At 38.6% G+C, this 21672-nt stretch overlaps 1 protein-coding gene across 1 annotated transcript in view; it reads left to right on the forward strand.

Moving 5' to 3' along the window:
* The first annotated feature begins 590 nt into the window (after positions 1 to 590).
* Positions 591 to 21672, forward strand: part of LOC106065998 (pyroglutamylated RF-amide peptide receptor-like) — a 98312-nt gene continuing 77230 nt past the window's right edge. The window contains exon 1 of the mRNA XM_056030268.1: positions 591 to 769. The gene's annotated coding sequence lies outside the window, so the exon portion shown is untranslated. The remainder of the gene's footprint in view (positions 770 to 21672) is intronic.

Below are 21672 nucleotides of genomic sequence, written 5' to 3' on the forward strand. Positions count from 1 at the left end.
AAAACGGTTCACCAACAGCTAGCACCAGGCAACCAATAGCAAGAAGAATGACAAAGTGTATACGTTAAATTAAAGAAATGGAAGAGAGTAGTCTTCTCGTTAACCACCTTATTGAGAACCTCGTATGCTGACTGTAGAACACTAGGGGAGACTATTTGTTGGTTTCTGCTGTTTAGCTTTGACATTAAAAACAAATATTTTGTATATCCCCCCCTTCCTCCCTCCATCAGATTTGGATAAAATTGCTATTTTCTTAAGATGGGTCTAACCTCTCCGTTGGCCATATTCTGGGGCTTCCCTCCGACTTTATTTTTCCAGACTGTGCTAGAGCTGTTGTAACAATTATTGTAACAGTTATTGTATCGATAAGTTCTGAACGATAGTCTTTTCATTAACAAATAACTGTAGCACTTTAGTCCAAGGAATTCAAATTGACATAAAAATGCCGAGTTAACTCTTGGAGGGAAAACTTCTCTTCAAAAAAAGAAGGCTATTGATTCTGTGGAAAGAGTTACTCAAATCTATTCCGCCCGCCATTGCGTCTTACAAGCAGACGTGACCACCACGCGGCGCTGTTATGGGCGAGCAGTTAACTATCTAAATCTTTCCTAAAGCGCTGTTGCCGTCATTCACAGACACCTGGTGTCCTTGTACTTCTGCAAAGTATTTTCATTCGTTTTGATTTTAATGTAAAAGTGTGGCGAAAGTAAATCTTTGATTCTAGTCTAAATTGACACTTGATCGTGGACTTATTGTTTGGAAGTCAAAGGTAATTCATTCGTTTTCAGTTTTTAGTCGACAAAATGTTTTCATGTTGAACAATCTGATAGCCAGTAGAGGGAAAACATGTTCAAACAGTGGACGTGTAGATAGTGTCTGTTAGGTCATTACATTGATGGAAGTATTTAAATAGGTGACATTGTTCTAGACGTTTTTAAATAGTTGACATTGTATTGGATGACTATAAATACTTGACATTGTATTGGATGACTATAAATACTTGACATTGTATTGGATGACTATAAATACTGGACATTGTATTGGATGACTATAAATACTTGACATTGTATTGGATGACTATAAATACTGGACATTGTATTGGATGACTATAAATACTTGACATTGTATTGGATGACTATAAATACTTCACATTGTATTAGATGACTATAAATACTTGACATTGTATTGGATGACTATAAATACTGGACATTGTATTGGATGACTATAAATACTTCACATTGTATTGGATGACTATAAATACTTGACATTGTATTGGATGACTATAAATACTTGACATTGTATTGGATGACTATAAATACTGGACATTGTATTGGATGACTATAAATACTGGACATTGTATTGGATGACTATAAATACTGGACATTGTATTGGATGACTATAAATACTGGACATTGTATTGGATGACTATAAATACTGGACATTGTATTGGATGACTATAAATACTTGACATTGTATTGGATGACTATAAATACTTGACATTGTATTGGATGACTATAAATACTTGACATTGTATTGGATGACTATAAATACTTGACATTGTATTGGATGACTATAAATACTTGACATTGTATTGGATGACTATAAATACTGGACATTGTATTGGATGACTATAAATACTTGACATTGTATTGGATGACTATAAATACTTGACATTGTATTGGATGACTATAAATACTTGACATTGTATTGGATGACTATAAATACTTGACATTGTATTGGATGACTATAAATACTTGACATTGTATTGGATGACTATAAATACTTGACATTGTATTGGATGACTATAAATACTGGACATTGTATTGGATGACTATAAATACTTGACATTGTATTGGATGACTATAAATACTTGACATTGTATTGGATGACTATAAATACTTGACATTGTATTGGATGACTATAAATACTGGACATTGTATGGGATGACTATAAATACTTGACATTGACTAGCTAAGCTGCTGAATGTTTCGTTGAACGTGTCTGTTAACATGACCTTCACTTAATATTCCAACTAAATGTGCTTGGAGATGTTCAAGTGACGATTGTCTATGTAGAAAGTAGGTCAAGGACAGTCGATAAAGTTTATCATTTACATCAGCTTCATGTTGTTTACACTCAGCCAAAAGGGGATAGGGGGCACATCGTACAGACCTGTGATGTGGCAACGACCTATTGGACTTTGCTGCCCACAGGTTGTGACGGTTCAGATCAGTGTTTACACCTGTGACGTGGTAACGACCAGTTGGTCTAAACTGCCTTTAGGTTGTAACGTTGCAGGCCAGTGTTCAGTCCTTTTAGAACGATAGGTCTCACAGACTTGTTTAAAAGAGTATTAATTAAACACACCAATGTGTTCTCAGTTAGTGAATAAATTGCGGTCTTTTCATCTCCTAAGTAGCACATATCATGTTGTTTTCGTGGAGGTGTCTGTAACCACATCGATTTAAACTGTTCGTAAAAGATACTTTTGTTAATATGTCTCCATGTGAATCTACCTGTCTTTTTTTCCACTAACGTTCTGATAGAGCTGTCTGCGTGAAGCAATAAGCTGTCTACAAGATGCCTGGCTGAGGATGATCTGGCAACGATTCAGCCCATTACAAACGTAGCTGGCCTAGTTCGAATACTTCTGACATTATCGGCCCGTCACGCACTTCTAAAATAACTTTAAAAAAAAACTTGCTCGGTTTTTACTAGTTGTAGACGCCTGGAGAAAATTTTTTGACATGTTAAAATGCAGCAAAAAGCTTGGCGTCAAAGCCTGTTGATCCCTTGCTGGCTAAAGGGGGGCGGGTACGAACAGAAATGTTTTGATCTAATATTCAAACCAAATAAAAGTTTTAGAAATACTGTTTCAAAGTTATATCTAACGAATATAAAGAGAAACATAATGATCTACAATAAAACTCCATATGGTAGAGAGGATTTGGATGCTACTAAAATCCTTCTAAAGTTTTACTTAACACGACATTACATTTCATTTGACATTGGTCGCTGAAGTTCAACGTTTGTTTATACATCGGGCTAGTAATGAAACAAAGTTCTAGTGACATTGGTCGCTGAAGTTCAACGTTTGTTTATACATAGGCCTAGTAATGAAACAAAGTTCTAGTGACATTGGTCGCTGAAGTTCAACGTTTGTTTATACATAGGCCTAGTAATGAAACAAAGTTCTAGTGCTCTAACTGAGCCAAAGTTAGTTACAAATTTGTAGATCCGCCGCCGTGAAAAGAATATCACAGTAAAGCCTACCGAAGGGGAACAACTCCGCACTTTCAAATAGATCTCTCAATAATGTAGAAACGTAGAGGTTATTTCCCTTATTCGATATTAAATAAAATAATTAATTACCAATAATATATTAACTAATTGGTTAATTTTTAAAATTGATTCATGTTTTTTTAAAGTACAGTTAATAATTGTTTAAAGTTTCAAATTGATCCATGAATGGATGTGGGAGAAATAACATGTACAATTATCTGATGGGACAAAACCCCCTACATGTTTAGTATTTTATTTAGCCATATTTATGAATACTGAAGGATTAGATTATCATTATATTAAAATCAAACTGCAATTGAATTACTATGGTGACACTGTGTATAGGAGGCTCAAGCTACCATTTGCGTCAATGATCTAAACATGTAGTGTTTGCTTCTATTTCAGCTATATCTAAAACCCAAACTTTATTTAAAAAAAAACAAAAAAAACCCTGCCACATAATTTGTAAAATAAAAAAAAAGTTTTGAGACGTTAAAAAATTTCTGACGACATGACTAGTCAACAGACGTCATGGAGTAGTTTGTTATGAATATTGTATCAGAGTTTAGAAATTAGCTATATTCACGTTTTTTCCTGTTCTCATAACGCGTCTAATAAGTTACTTATACTTTATAACAAAAGAATATAATGGGTGTGCCAATGTTAGATTGGAAGGAATGCTTCATTATTTCTAAATCTAAATCTCGTTCTGAAGAGTCAACTACAATGGCATTACACAACAATTTTGTATAGGAATTCTTTAAAAAAATGAATTTTGCATCTTTAGATTGAGGAAAGTTTGGTGCCTTGTGTTTGTAAAATAGATGAAGTCTATCGATACAATTTTAGATTTAATGCTTCCGCATATTTCTATACAAAGTTGACACCTGGAGACTGCCATACGTTGATGACACCTGGAGACTGCCATACGTTGATGAGACCTGGAGACTGCCATACGTTGATGAGACCTGGAGACTGCCATACGTTGATGAGACCTGGAGACTGCCATACGTTGATGACACCTGGAGACTGCCATACGTTGATGACACCTGGAGACTGCCATACGTTGATGACACCTGGAGACTGCCATACGTTGATGAGACCTGGAGACTGCCATACGTTGATGAGACTTGGAGACTGCCATACGTTGATGACACCTGGAGACTGCCATACGTTGATGACACCTGGAGACTGCCATACGTTGATGGCACCTGGAGACTGCCATACGTTGATGACACCTGGAGACTGCCATACGTTGATGACACCTGGAGACTGCCATACGTTGATGACACCTGGAGACTGCCATACGTTGATTAGACCTGGAGACTGCCATACGTTGATGACACCTGGAGACTGCCATACGTTGATGACACCTGGAGACTGCCATACGTTGATGACACCTGGAGACTGCCATACGTTGATTAGACCTGGAGACTGCCATACGTTGATAACACCTGGAGACTGCCATACGTTGATGACACCTGGAGACTGCCATACGTTGATGACACCTGGAGACTGCCATACGTTGATGAGACCTGGAGACTGCCATACGTTGATGACACCTGGAGACTGCCATACGTTGATGACACCTGGAGACTGCCATACGTTGATGACACCTGGAGACTGCCATACGTTGATGAGACCTGGAGACTGCCATACGTTGATGAGACCTGGAGACTGCCATACGTTGATGACACCTGGAGACTGCCATACGTTGATGAGAATAACAAGAGTTTTGGTGTCTCTGGTGTACGAAATAAAAACAAAGTTGTGACAAGCTTTTTTTGTTTTCTCTATTAAGAACGTAGAGAGCAGAATTGACAGCACAAAATAATTCCAATATAGAGGAGACATTAGACTTTCCCTCTGTGACTTATAGCTTATTAAAAAACAAATGGACAACTAATTAGTAGCTGTTCAGAAAGGAGAGTTGATAGGGAGAACACTGCCTGAAATATTCACAAACTTTATCTCCATTCTGTTCTGATTAGTTGACAACAGTTACGTTCAATTTAGCGTCCTTGAAATTGTTTAGTTTATTGTGAAAAAATATATTTATATGTCTTCCTCTGTCTCGGAAGACAATGGATGCCTCCAGGTGAGTCACTGGCTTTGGTTTCGTCTTGAGACTGGGCAGAATCTGGAGTGATCAAGCTAATTCTGGAGCGCAGAGTTTGCCACAGTTCGTACATGTGTATGCATCTGTCAGAGGGCTAGCTGACAGGGCAGCTTTCTTTTTCTTTCTCTTAACTAATGCAGCTTCGTTTCTTTTGCACTCGACGAAGTTCGTACCAGACGTACAGTCTGTCTCCATGCTGTCCGGTCTTGGACTATCTCCTCCCACACACTTTGTTCGATGCCCGTGGTTCTTATGTGAAAATATCCAATAGACAATTAGTTTTTCTACATGACAATTCAACTTTTAAAAAATATGTTACACACAATACTAAATACTAAACAGATACAAAAGTAAGTGGAATGATCCTTCAAATTGTGTTCACATAAATCAAGGTAATAACATGCTGACTGGATAAATTGTATTGTCAATACACTTTTAAGATGCCTCATTATTAGAGCTACATACAAAACATGTTAGTAGTTGGTAGTCAAAGACAAGACTGTTAGTGACTTGAATAGAAGTACATCACCTTCCAAAGTATACCTATATGTTGTCTTTTTAAACCAGAAAATATGTGAGTAACTTGTCTATTGGACGATATTGCTAAGGACTCATATTTCAAAACATACACATACAACACACATCTCACATACATTCAGCAAACAAATATACAGCACACACATACACACATAATCCCACAACATACGTACACCCAACATAAAGACAACACATAAACATATACACAGACAATACACACATAATCACACAACAATAAAGGCCAACATACACAGAACACACTTAAATAAAACGCATAAACCTCACAAAACACTCAGATGATCACACAACACACGATCAAACACAAAACGAATTTTTATACCCTGGACATCTGACCTGCAAGTAATGAACAGAATAACCAAAATAACAGTTTTTTTGTTCTCTAGATTTGATCAGTATTTGAACCCTTAGTTTTGTTGTAATGGACAGACATAATGAACTACTTTGGTTTGACCAAGACAGAAATCTTTGTCATGAATTATGCATGCCCTCAACTTTTCATATACTAAAGCAAATGTATACACTAGTCAATACTTGTAGAAGTAAAGTATTATTTCTTCAACCTTTTAGCCCGTGCCTTCTAATAGCATTTTAAACCTCATTGATACCAGCCCTATTTCACACCCGTTTTAAGCCTCATTGATGACAGCTCTATTCCAAGCCAACGTTCAACCTCATTGATGACAGCCCTATTTCAAGCCAATTCACAATTTCAATGATGCCAGCTCTAGTCCAAGCCAACTTTCAACCTCACTGATAACCAGCTTTATTCTAATCCAACGTTCAATCTAATTGATATTTGCTCTATTCCAAGAAAACGTTCGATCTTATTGATGCCAGCCCTTTTCCAAAACAACGTTCATTTTCTTTGATGCCAGCCATATTTAAAGCCCCCTTTTAACCTCAAAGATTTCAGTCGTATTCCAAACCAAATGTGACCTCTACACTGCCCTTCGGCCTTGACATTTAGCATAGTTAGCACGTTTGCATCTATCCTTAATGTGTCCAACATCTGCTACTTGGCCTGGAAGCTAATGATTAAAAGTGCAAGATTAACAAAGACACTTGTTAATGATATTTAAATACACCTTTGATAAACTTCTCAGTTTTAGTAACTTAGGAACTAGTCTCAATTCTTCTCAAACAACCAGTTATCTTCTCTTGCACTTCTGTTTTAAGGACATTGCCTGTCTATTAGTTGAAATATTCAAACTAATCATGTGAATACATTTTTTTTTTCAGAAAAATATTGGTTTTACACTTACTTTTACTTATCTAGATTTTCAAAATTTAGATACCATTTAAATAGTGAACGCATTTCATTATTGAAATTTTTTTTTTCGTATCTTTGATTTTCGCTGTCTTTACCCTTCGACTAAATGTTTATTAATCCTGACACTTGCATTAACTTTGTGTGGCAGGTATGAAAGAAATGCAATGAAAACTTGGAAAAAAAAGGGAGAGAATTTAATTGTACAATGTGCAGACGTAGAGCTAAGGACGCATGCGTGAGAAAGATAAATGCTACATAGAAAGGAACAAAACAACCAAGAATGACAAGTGGGAGAAGAAAACGTGTACAAAATATGTACTGCCACATTACAAGGAGTAGCATTTATTTCTCCTTTTAATTACAACACAAAATTTTCAATTACCAAAAAATTAATTAACCAATTGGTTAGCTTGTTAACTGTTTAATGGTTTCTTACGTACAATGGATAAAATATAAATATCAACCGTGCTGGAGAAATAACATCTACACACATTTTACCAGACAGACAATCAGACAGACAGACTGAGCTGATAAAAGCAGTAGTTATAAGAAATTAAATTATTCTACATGTGATTTTTTTTTAAATGAAAAGACTTGTTGATTGACCTTTATGAAGTACGTAAGTGTGTTTATGTTTTACTTTCCATTAAGATAATTAAATTACTTTAAATTAATTTTAATTACTTGGACCTGTTTGGGCAGTGAAAAGTTTGCCACAGTCTCATTGGTCTCCCACATACGAGATGCCTTTGAAACACAGTCTTGACCTAGAATGTAATTAACTTAAAAATCTGAAGTAGTTTCTGAAAGGTGTAAACATTTAAAAAAAAAAAGCCAAAAGCAATAGAACTTGCAATAAAAACTGTGCAGACTGTCACAGAAGAACAAACGCTTTATTAAATTATTAAAACAATGTCTGAATCCAGACAGAAAGAGTTTTTAATATTCGTTTTCTCGAAGTCTGCTCGCGGCTCGAACTCCAATAGTAAATATCATCTTGATTTCCTACTTTCTGCCAACTTAATCAATTTCTCACAATACCCCTGACCTCTGACCTCTGGGGTTCATAAAGAAAACAAGAGATAGGAACATTAAGGTTAGAAAGGAATTTTCCTTGCGTATGTGGCCAGAAAGTATAGATTTACAAAGGTCAAGGATATGGTCGTCATCTTGACGTAGTAACTTCACAAACAAAATAAAACAAAATACTAGTGTTGGAAGTGTTAGGTTTAAGGGCAGAGAGTTAGACTCATCGGGCCATAAAGTACGAAGAAAACACATACGATACGCACTCCTGCCATTGGTCAATAATTTAACATGAAGTAGGCGTTTTGAAATTACATTCTGACCGTTATCAGAAATAATCTCCAACACTGCATCGTTAAACAGGCGAAATGTATGCGAGAGATGACTAAGGGTTAGAGAGTTTGTTTACCAATCTGAAAGTCCCGTGCTACGGTCTCCTGCATGTGGATTATCTTGTAATGTTAGAGCTTTTTGTTTTGTTTCACCGAAGGCTTAGGATCAAACTGTTGGCCCTTTTGCAATTTATCGTCTACAACAGTGATGCCCAACCTAATTCGACCTGCGGGCCATTTTAATTTCCGACACTCGTGTCGCGGGCACACGACTGAAAATGTACAAAAACGAAATGAAATTGACCTGAAACAATTTTTTTTTAGAAATATGTGGATCTGGCTCTTATATTTAATAATGGGATATTGGAAATTATCTTTTTTAAGTGTCAGAAAATCGCTTCATTTCTCTAATTAAAATGTAAGCATCATTGTAGCTAGCCTTACCACCGACTCATAGTCTTGTCTCTTTTTGGTTAATATTCCCATTCAACCTCTAGGCGTAGTTTAACAAAATTTTTATTCGCTGCTCAAACTAAGAATGCAGCCATATTTGGTTTATAAAGCCGTTTATATTATAGTTGTTTTTTTTTTAAACAGCCTTAGTTACTATATAAAACAAATATGCTGGCTTATAATCATGTGCCACAAACAAGTTAAGATCCTTTCACTTTTCCTGGTAGATTCTAAATTCAGAGTCCAGTTGTAGTTTCTTCGGCTCTTCCATTTGGTAAACGCACCAATATTGAATGTCATGTGGTACCTGTCCATCAGAGAGAATGTCATGTGGTACCTGTCCATCAGAGAGAATGTCATGTGGTACCTGTCCATAAGAGAGAATGTCATGTGGTACCTGTCCATCAGAGAGAATGTCATGTGGTACCTGTCCATCAGAGAGAATGTCATGTGGTACCTGTCCATCAGAGAGAATGTCATGTGGTACCTGTCCATCAGAGAGAATGTCATGTGGTACCTGTCCATCAGAGAGAATGTCATTTGGTACCTGTCCATCAGAGAGAATGTCATGTGGTACCTGTCCATCAGAGAGAATGTCATGTGGTACCTGTCCATCAGAGAGAATGTCATGTGGTACCTGTCCATCAGAGAGAATGTCATGTGGTACCTGTCCATCAGAGAGAATGTCATGTGGTACCTGTCCATCAGAGAGAATGTCATGTGGTACCTGTCCATCAGAGAGAATGTCATGTGGTACCTGTCCATCAGAGAGAATGTCATGTGGTACCTGTCCATCAGAGAGAATGTCATGTGGTACCTGTCCATCAGAGAGAATGTCATGTGGTACCTGTCCATCAGAGAGAATGTCATGTGGTACCTGTCCATCAGAGAGAATGTCATGTGGTACCTGTCCATCAGAGAGAATGTCATGTGGTACCTGTCCATCAGAGAGAATGTCATGTGGTACCTGTCCATCAGAGAGAATGTCATGTGGTACTTGTCCATCAGAGAGAATGTCATGTGGTACCTGTCCATCAGAGAGAATGTCAAGACCCAAACATAGATAAGATACATTTTTCAATTTACAAAATAAAAAAAAAGGAGGGTGGTATTTTCTACACTTTTATGCTGACGTTTCAGCGGGCCGAATGAAATCACGTCACTGGCCACGTCCTTCGTACCACTGGTCTACAACATTTCGACTTCATTAACAACATAAACAATAAGGTCTGGGATTGGTTTCGAGTGTATTAATAGTTTCAGAACGTTTCATAAAAAAAGATACGTTCAAAGCTGTTGCAACAAATTCATATTTGACTTCACTTTAGCATAGGATGATAAGATAATACCATATTAAATAGAATGGCCAAATGGCAGTATATACTTCTTGGTGACCAACGCTAATAACTGCCAAGAACGGCCTATAAGGACTTATAACGGCATATACTGGCATGGCGATGTGCTCTAGAAATAAAATGTAGACATAAATCAAACCCACAGGAATAAACCAAAGCGCTCTTCTGCAGATAGAAACATATTCAAAATCCCAATGTTCTTTTCCTTCCATCGATTTGTGTTTCAATTATGTCAGTTACTGCGGGAGGTCACTCCAGATATTTTTATATGTCGACGCTTTTGACCCAGTAACGTATTTTATTATGTCGCATAAGTTTGAATGTTCCAGTTAACGACAACGCTTTATGTTCCCAGGGGAGATAATCACTTGTCAGAGATATAAGCACTTCGTTTCACTACATTCCTATTCAGTTTTTAAAAAAATGTTTCAAAATCAAACACTTAATCAACTCGTTCTAATGTAAACATTGTTATATTGCTCAGACGTTGAACTATTTTTTGCGGCCCCAGAAAGGAAAAGACGCTTTTAGTTTTGTGTGGCCTGTCTGTCCGTCTGTCCGTCCGTCCCGTTTAGATCTCAGAAACCAGAAGAGAAAATGAAAATCGGACATATGATATTTTAGATCATTCAAAGTTCTGACGCAACGGCTACTTTTCTATTTTCTGAAAGCAAAAAATCTAATTTTTTAAATCAATTATGCCAGCAGTTTTTTTCATAAAAATACACCATTTTTACAACTATTCACTATTAATAGTAACAAACACTGGAGGCTTTATAGTAACGTCCGCCGCTATGTACCATTTTTTTAAACACATTTATGCAAATGCTTTTAGATTTTTGGTCTAAAAATATTTATTTTTTTACAATTTTACTGCTAAAATATGTAAGTTCTGTCATACTAAATACTACATTACAAAATAATGTTAACTTTTTTTTATGAGAAAAAAATTCTATTTACTATGCAAATAAGTCGGACATAATTTAAAACAACAATTAATAAGTAGTTTTTCGTAATATCGCGTGAAATTACATAGAACACGGAAACAGTAGAACACAAAACTAAAGGAATTTTTTTTTTTTACGGAGGAAATGTTTTTTTCTTGAGGCTTTGAATAAGAGACTGACCCTTTACAAAACAATTAGATCAATTAGATACTCATTATAAGACATCAGTTAGGCCAGGCTGACATCTAACTTCACATCCACTTTCACCTATCCCTTGGTCTGCTGGACCTTTGGGGCACCACACAAGATTTGTCAACTTCATTTCACCATTCTTCTCTGTGATTTGCCTTTGATAGAATTTCATTATGATATTCTTTCTGAAAATATTGAAACCTGCTTCGGGGACGGATTTTGAGTTTGTGTTTCCACACAAACTGTCTTTGTAACCTTGCTATTATATCAACTCACTCAGTCTGTCTGTCGTCCTGTCCGTCTATTTGTCTTTCTGTCTGGTAAAAAGTTTGAACGTTTTTTTCTCCCATTACCCAATCTGGGATCAAGCTAAAACTTTGAATAATTATCCAATAAACCTGGCAAAGCATGAATCAAATAAAAGTTAAACAATACGTAATTCATTGTTGGTGATTAATTATTTTAAAATAAGGGGAATAAATAAATATAGTCTATATATAAATGATATATATATATGTATTTAGTCCCCTTATTGCGTTGTGATATTATTTTCCTCCATTTCCCGTTCCCAGATCAAATTGAAATTTTGCTAAATTATTCAGTCGATGACAATACACGAATCAATCCTAATTTAACCAATTAATTTATCATTTAGTACTAATTAATTAACTTCGTTTTATATAGCAGAAAGAGAGATAAACCCCGTAAGTTTCAGATAAATGCCAGTACTCAGTTTTTATTTCGCCTTAGATAAGCTTTGTTTTTCACATATATTTTTCTTCTATTGCTAGTTTGAGTCACTGTTTGATGAGACAATTGAAATGACAGCTTCCGTCTTGCTTCATTAAAAATAAATTAATCTCCCTTAAAGGTGGGTCCGTGTACTACTTGACGTCTTTCTGAGGATCTAATGGAAAATACAAACTCATTGTTATATTATTTTGTTGGACTCGTTAAGCATTCTGTACATTTTAAAAGAAGAAATGTTCACCTTAGGATGTTTTTAAGATATTAATGATTCATATGTAATGCAGTGCAGTAGGATCTATATGCATTAAAACACTGTAAACAATAATTAGAAAAAACAACAGCGATGCAATAATGACCTAATTATGTCGAGAAAGATTTATATAGTGAAACGCCATTTAGGCTTTGTCCAACAGTCATCTATCTATCTATCTATCTATCTATCTATCTATCTATCTATCTATCTATCTATCTATCTATCTATCTATCTATCTATCTATCTATCTATCTATCTATCTATCTATCTATTCGCACCCATTCCCACTATGCAGTCATATTGCTGTTCTTTGATGCCCTATGGATGCCCTATTGTTTAATAGTGCTCTTACAATTAATGAACTGCGTGCGCTCTTCATTGTACTGCGTCATCGTTTTTTTTTTATAGATTAAATGAAAGTCATTAGCTTACTTCCCTTTCCCGACAGCAATCATTGGTCCATTCAAACATTGATTTTCCATAAGGACAGTCTAAATAATCTTTGAGCTTTCGGCTCAATATAAGCTGTCAACAGCCACAAGCACTGCTTCCGACACACACAGAGATGGGCATCTGTATTTAACCAACCAGAAAATGCATGGAATTATATTTCTTTTATTGGACAGACATAAGAGAGAGAGGATGTTGAACAAAATATAGATCTATATATACTTACTTCATAAGAGAGAGAGAGAGAGAGAGAGAGAGAGAGAGAGAGAGAGAGAGAGAGAGAGAGAGAGAGAGAGAAAGAGGGGGGGGGGGAATGGAATCCAATAAGTAAAAAGAGAAATGTTTAAAAATAGTGCACGAGAGCGAGAAAGAAAAAAAAAAGAGAGAGAGAGACTGAAAGGACGAGACATAGAGACCAAAGGAGGGAATGAGAGCGTGCCTAGTTGAAAGAGACAGTTTACGTGGAGGTGAAATGAAGTGCTTGCTGAAGAGGAAAAGAAAGAGAGAAGAGAAAATGTAGGCTTAAAGAAAGAAGAGAAAATGTAGGCTTAAAGAAAGAAGAGAAAATGTAGGCTTAAAGAAAGAAGAGAAAATGTAGACTTAGAGAGAAAAGAGAAAATGTAGACTTAAAGAGAGAAGATAAAATGTAGACTTAAAGAGAAAAGAGAAAATGTAGACTTAGAGAGAAAAGAGAAAATGTAGACTTAGAGAAAAGAGAAAATGTAGACTTAAAGAGAAAAGAGAAAATGTAGACTTAAAGAGAAAAGAGAAAATGTAGACTTAGAGAGAAAAGAGAAAATGTAGAGAGAGAGAATTAAAGAAATAGATACCGGTATTAAGACAGGAGCGAGAGAGACATGTGGGAGAGAGCGTGCCTAGAGAGAAAGGTGGGAGAGAGCGTGCCTAGAGAGACAGGTGGGAGAGAGCGTGCCTAGAGAGACAGGAGGGAGAGAGCATGCCTAGAGAGACATGTGGGAGAGAGCGTGCCTAGAGAGACATGTGGGAGAGAGCCTACCTAGAGAGACAGGAGGGAGACAGGTGGGAGAGAGCGTGCCTAGAGAGACATGTTTGAGAGAGCGTGCCTAGAGAGACAAGTGGGAGAGAGCGTGCCTAGAGAGACAGGTGGGAGAGAGCGTGCCTAGAGAGACAGGTGGGAGAGAGCGTGCCTAGAGAGACAGGTGGGAGAGAGCGTTCCTAGAGAGACAGGAGGGAGAGAGCGTGCCTAGAGAGACAGGAGGGATAGAGCGTGCCTAGAGAGACATGTGGGAGAGAGCCTGCCTAGAGAGACAGGAGGGAGACAGGTGGGAGAGAGCGTGCCTAGAGAGACAGGAGGGAGACAGGTGGGAGAGAGCGTGCCTAGAGAGACAGGTGGGAGAGAGAGTGCATAGAGAGACAGGAGGGAGAGAGCGTGCCTAGAGAGACAGGAGGTATAGAGCGTGCCTAGAGAGACATGTGGGAGAGAGCCTGCCTAGAGAGACAGGAGGGAGACAGGTGGGAGAGAGCGTGCCTAGAGAGACAGGAGGGAGACAGGTGGGAGAGAGAGTGCATAGAGAGACATGTGGGAGAGAGCGTGCTTAGAGAGACAGGAGGGAGACAGTTGGGAGAGAGCGTGCCTAGAGAGACAGGTGGGAGAGAGCGTGCCTAGAGAGACAGGTGGGAGAGAGCGTGCCTAGAGAGACAGGTGGGAGAGAGCGTGCCTAGAGAGACAGGTGGGAGAGAGCGTGCCTAGAGAGACAGGTGGGAGAGAGCGTGCCTAGAGAGACATGTGGGAGAGAGCGTGCCTAGAGAGACATGTGAGAGAGAGCCTATCTAGAGAGACAGGAGGGAGACAGGTGTGAGAGAGCGTGCCTAGAGAGACATGTGGGAGAGAGCGTGCCTAGAGAGAAAGGTGGGAGAGAGCGTGCCTAGAGAGACAGGAGGGAGAGAGCGTGCCTAGAGAGACAGGTGGGAGAGAGCGTGCCTAGAGAGACATGTGGGAGAGAGCGTGCCTAGAGAGAAAGGTGGGAGAGAGCGTGCCTAGAGAAACAGGTGGGAGAGAGCGTGCCTAGAGAGACAGGTGGGAGAGAGCGTGCCTAGAGAGACATGTGGGAGAGAGCGTGCCTAGAGAGACAGGTGGGATAGAGCGTGCCTAGAGAGACAGGTGGGAGAGAGCGTTCCTAGAGAGACATGTGGGAGAGAGCGTGCCTTGAGAGACAGGAGGGATTGAGCGTGCCTAGAGAGACACGTGGGAGAGAGCGTGCCTAGAGAGACAGGTGGGAGAGAGCGTGCCTAGAGAGACAGGAGGGATAGAGCGTGCCTAGAGAGACATGTGGGAGAGAGCGTGCCTAGAGAGACATGTGGGAGAGAGAGTGCCTAGAGAGACAGGAGGGATAGAGCGTGCCTAGAGTGACATGTGGAAGAGAGCGTGCATAGAGAGACAGGAGACAGGTGGGAGAGAGCGTGCCTAGAGAGACAGGTAGAAGAAAGCGTGCCTAGAGAGACAGGAGGGAGAAAGCGTGCCTAGAGAGACAGGAGGGAATGAGCGTGCCTAGAGAGACAGGAGGGAGAGAGCGTGCCTAGAGAGACAGGAGGAGAGAGCGTGCCTAGAGAGACAGGTTGGAGAGAGTGTGCCTAGAGAGACAGGATTGAGGGAGCGTGCCTAGAGAGACAGGTGGGAGAGTGCGTGCCTAGAGAGACAGGAGGGAGGGATCATGCCTAGAGAGACAGGTGGGAGAGAGCGTGTCTAGAGAGACAGGAGGGAGGAAGCGTGCCTAGAGAGACAGGTGAGAAAGAGCGTGCCTAGAGAGACAGGAGGGAGGGATCATGCCTAGAGAGACAGGTGGGAGAGAGCGTGTCTAGAGAGACAGGAGGGAGGAAGCGTGTCTAGAGAGACAGGTGAGAAAGAGCGTGCCTAGAGAGACAGGAGGAAGGGATCGTGCCTAGAGAGACAGGAGGGAGGAAGCGTGCCTAGAGAGACAGGAGGGAGGAAGCGTGCCTAGAGAGACAGGTGAGAAAGAGCGTGCCTAGAGAGACAGGAGGAAGGGATCGTGCCTAGAGAGACAGGAGGAAGGGATCGTGCCTAGAGAGACAGGAGGAAGGGATCGTGCCTAGAGAGACAGGAGGAAGGGATCGTGCCTAGAGAGACAGAAGGAAGGGAGCGTGCCTAGAGAGACAGGTGGGAGAGTGCGTGCCTAGAGAGACAGGAGGGAGGGATCATGCCTAGAGAGACAGGTGAGAGAGAGCGTGTCTAGAGAGACAGGAGGGAGGAAGCGTGCCTAGAGAGACAGGTGAGAGAGAGCGTGCCTAGAGAGACAGGAGGAAGGGATCGTGCCTAGAGAGACAGGCAGAAGTCCAAGAGAAAGTAAAGATGGAGGGCGTAAATAAAAAAAAAGGCAGGCCAGGAGAAATACATAGTCCGAAGATTAATGAGGAGTGCAGTATTTGCCGTGGCTACGCAGCCCCAGCTGTGCCCTACATATTTTGCCACAGGTATTGTCCGCCGATTAAGATTTGCCTGTCTGCGTCTGTTCTCCGCAGTGAATCTTGTTTTGGTCTCCAATGAAGAGGAGAGAGCACAAATTTCAACTTGAACCGACTTTGGGTGCGGGATAAATAACGTGTACAAACTTTTTACCAGACAGACAGAGTGAGTTGATATAAGCGTTGTAAAAATATAAGAACCTAGTTCATTTGAACGACCTAGAATGCTTATTGTATGTCTACGTTAACTCATATTGATTTTTGTGTGTAAAGATGTTGGTTTGGTCCAATGGACTATTCTTTGACTTCGTCAAACATGGAACCATTATCTTATGCTCAATAAGTTTTTTCTTTTCTACAAAGAAATGTATTATGTTCCTAAATAGAAATATCCCGCAGAGCTGCGGAAATCGATCCCAGACGCTCGCGCCAACACTTCCATGAGCTAACCACAAAAAAACAACCTGTCACCGCGCATACAATCAGATGCCTTAAAAACAACAACAATAGCTAAAACTCTTTTAAAGCATAAAAGCATTGCCGGTGCCATGGCAACCCAGATAAACAACTTTCAGCTTGATAAGAACATGTTGACACGCCTTCATTGGAATCGCAGGAAGGACAAATTGTTTCCCCTTGTTTCACTAAGTCATCTGCCAACTCTGAGACGAAGGAAAGGTGCACGACCTGGAGAGCGTGTGCTTTACAATCATGTCTTGTATCTCTCTCACCAACGTACACATCAAAGAGGCATACAAATAATACAGTTGCACATGAGAGTCTCACTTATGTTTGATTGCTAACCTGGTAGACCTATAATCTAGTGGCATAATCACAAAACACAAAAGAAAAAAAGCAACCCAACCGGTTAGACTCTACATGCTGACTAGAGGATTGTGAAGGCGGTCAATTTTTGTTTTAAGGAGATAAAGGTTACGTCGTATTAGCATTGTCATTCTAGATGTATAGTTCATAAGTGATGAACTAACACTGACATTCTAGATCAGGGGTGGGCAACTTTTTTCCATCGAGGACCGCATTAAAAAAAATGTTGGGAATGGATGGGAATGGGAGGCGGCATATATGTATACAAAATATGTACTTACAACTTAGAAAAATACGCTAGCTAACTGTGTATAAATGTGTATAATGTCTTTTAATTCACATTTATTCTTTATTATACATTTACATTTCATTTTTTTTTTACTCTCCCAATTGGGGACTTACAACAAGAGCAACTCTGTAACAAATTGTACGACTTTATATTTTAGTATCGACTTTTGACATGACAAGTGTACTCTACCAGTGTACAGCTATCGACTTTTGACATGACAAGTGTACTTTACCAGTGTACAGCTATCGACTTTTGACATGACAAGTGTACTTTACCAGTGTACAGCTATCGACTTTTGACATGACAAATGTACACCACCAATGTACAGCTATCGACTTTTGACATGACAAATGTACACCACCAATGTACAGCTATCGACTTTTGACATGATAAATGTACACCACCAATGTACAGCTATCGACTTTTGACATGACAAATGTACACCACCAATGTACACCACCAATGTACACCACCAATGTACACCACCAATGTACGGCTATACTTAATGTGAAGTATTTAATTGCTTACACACAGTGAGAAATTTCTCTTTCTCACAGGACCATCGACTTGCAACCAAGACTTCCCACTTTTAATATTCTGATGTCCTTTAGACAGACTAACCTTCATATTCAAAAATGAGTACATTCTTCTTTAGACAGAGTACATTCTTCTTTAGACAGAGTACATTCTTCTTTAGACAGAGTACATTCTTCTTTAGACAGAGTACATTCTTCTTTAGACAGAGTACATTCTTCTTTGTTCTCAAGTCAACTTTAAACTAGACGATGTTTTCTTGCCCGCTTCCTGTGTGAGATTTAGTGGTGAATAAATGTTTATACACGTTACCTATAGAATAGTTGCACAGCAGCATAATAATTGAAAAACTGAAAATTGTGAATTAAATATTGCGAGATAAAGTTCCTACCAGGGCACTAGTCATTGTCACACATTACAAATCTGAAGCTTAGTGCTCTATTCCAGTTTTCTTGTATTCTAATAGTGTAGTTTAATGCTGGCATCTAGCTTTTCTTGTATTTCTAATAGTGTAGTTTAGTGCTGACATTCAGCTTTTCTTGTATTTCTAATAGTGTAGTTTAGTGCTGACATCCAGCTTTTCTTGTATTCTAATATTGTAGTTTAGTGCTGACATCCAGCTTTTCTTGTATTTCTAATAGTGTAGTTTAGTGCTGACATTCAACTTTTCTTGTATTTCTAATAGTGTAGTTTAGTGCTGGCATCTAGCTTTTCTTGTATTTCTAATAGTGTAGTTTAGTGCTGACATTCAGCTTTTCTTGTATTTCTAATAGTGTAGTTTAGTGCTGACATCCAGCTTTTCTTGTATTCTAATATTGTAGTTTAGTGCTGACATCCAGCTTTTCTTGTATTTCTAATAGTGTAGTTTAGTGCTGGCATCTAGCTTTTCTTGTATTTCTAATAGTGTAGTTTAGTGCTGACATTCAACTTTTCTTGTATTTCTAATAGTGTAGTTTAGTGATGACATTATCTATCTAATATGAAAGCAACATTTCTCTACGTTTGTAGGACATTTAAAGATGGTCTTGGTTTTATCCAACTACTTTTAAGAACTTCAAAACACTAGTAGACAAACTGAATTTTAAATCTACATACGAGTAAGAAAAAAACAACAACACATAGCTCCCAGTAGATTCTTATCTTCTTAATTCTAAAGCTAACAAAAAACACCACCACCTTAGATGTTATCAGATTACTTAGACAAGACAGACGAGAGACCATTGAATTAACAGGATTAATAACACTAAAGGATTATGGCACTGATTTATGATGTTACGTGAGTGGCTTAGCTAATGTAGTTGTCTATAAAAGTGGTTCTCAAACTGAGTTCCGCGGATCCCAAGCGGGCGCAAGACGACCGTAGGGGGCCCTTAGAGAGATGAAAATTTTCTCTTATAAACTATTTAACTTTATATATCTTACTTATAAGAAAAGAAAAAGAAATATTACAAAAAAAGTACTCACGGCGACCTCTTTAGATACGTAGAGTGTGATTAATTCAATTAAATATATAATAAAGATAAAAAATTAGTAGAACATGCCTTTTTTTCTTTATATGCCATTTTAGCATGATTGACTAATTAAAAACGGAACTATGGTAACCTGCCAACTAAACTTTGCTTTCTTGAAGCTTAATCAAATTCTAGATAATAGAAATATCCATAGAAGTGCTGCAAGAATGCATTCTCTCCTCGGTTCCTTTTAATAGCGCAATGTAAAGCGAGTTTCAGATCTTTGGTTCATGCATAGGAAAAGCCTGCAAACCGTAATCCCTGTGGGAGAAACATGGCACAACTAGAAGCGCAGGGCTCTCTGAGGAACACATGGACACAATTGTCTAAGGTAAAGGAACATTTCATTGTTGTAGATGTGATTACAAAGTGGGGCCACCCTCTACTTAATTCTTGCATTCACTTGGAGCAAATGGAGCCTTTGAGATGATAAAACTGCTGGATAGTAGATCACAGGAAAAGAATACAAATGATTTTATACACTCTGGCTGAAGGTCAAACTATTCAATACTGTAAAAAGAAGAAAGCTTTGGCTAATTCGGTCATATTTTTAGACACTAGACACGACTCTGTCAAAATCATCATTGAAGATACAGAAATAATGAAATTATAAAGAAAAGCTAGATGAAAAAGAAAAGTAAAACAATGAACCAACCCATCTCTTGATTTTCTGTTAAGGATAGCTGCTGATCGAAAACAAAATGGAGAAATTTGGTTCTGCCAACTGTAACAGCACACTTAGGACGCAATTTAAGGGATTAATGATGATCAAAATCAAAATATATATCATGCCCTAAGAGAAGTGAATACGGTGGCACCAAACGAAATTGAAAAAATTAAGGCTGAAAGATTAGCCATAAATTAAATCTTCCTGTATTTATATCTAAATCAACCAATAAGTTAAATTCATATAGCACCGATTGTACGGATGTGCTTCATGGACGATTCATGATCACCAGACTTGAAATAACGTTTCGACATTTCACCTAAAGGAAGAAACAATGGTCTTCTAACACATGTGGTCGAACAAGTAGATCTACGCTTTCGTGAATAGGCCTTGAATTAGATCAGAGACTTAGAGAGATAGACTAGTAGACATAGAGCTAAGCTAGTAGACATAGAGCTAAGCTAGTAGACATAGAGCTAAGCTAGTAGACATAGAGATAAACTAGTAGACATAGAGCTAAACTAGTAGACATAGAGCTAAGCTAGTAGACATAGAGCTAAGCTAGTAGACATAGAGATAAAACTAGTAGACATAGAGCTAAGCTAGTAGACATAGAGCTAAGCTAGTAGACATAGAGCTAAACTAGTAGACATAGAGCTAAACTAGTAGACATAGAGCTAAACTAGTAGACATAGAGCTAAACTAGTAGACATAGAGCTAAACTAGTAGACATAGAGCTAAACTAGTAGACATAGAGCTAAGCTAGTAGACATAGAGCTAAGCTAGTAGACATAGAGCTAAACTAGTAGACATAGAGCTAAACTAGTAGACATAGAGCTAAGCTAGTAGACATAGAGATAAACTAGTAGACATAGAGCTAAGCTAGTAGACAAAGAGCTAAACTAGTAGACATAGAGCTAAACTAGTAGACATAGAGCTAAACTAGTAGACATAGAGCTAAACTAGTAGACATAGAGCTAAACTGCTATGTTTGAGATTGGATCCATGTATGGCAATATTTGCTAACAAAATGTTTGAGTCCTGTGCGAGGCACTCACCAATCGGAGGCCGTGGGCGGCTGCCTAGTTTGCCTATACCTAAAGCCGGCCTGTTTGTTGACGGTTGTTAACTTTGAGCACCAAACTGTATAAAATGATCCCATTCAACTCACTCCAGCCACAGAGTAACGGTCAAAAAAAAACTTGAGATTTAATTGGAATAGTCATTTGAAAGGAAAGTAAACACAGCGACATATTTCCATACTGGGGTTACAGCAAGATGAAAGGATACAATTCATTTCCTTTACCTTTAATTCAAACTTCTCTACCAAAGAGACTATTCTGCCAAAGAGTCTATTCTTTAATATAATTGTTTTCTGTCTTGTCTTGGAGCTATTCTGG

This window comes from Biomphalaria glabrata, chromosome 5 (assembly GCF_947242115.1).
Source record: "Biomphalaria glabrata chromosome 5, xgBioGlab47.1, whole genome shotgun sequence".
Taxonomy (NCBI): domain Eukaryota; kingdom Metazoa; phylum Mollusca; class Gastropoda; family Planorbidae; genus Biomphalaria; species Biomphalaria glabrata.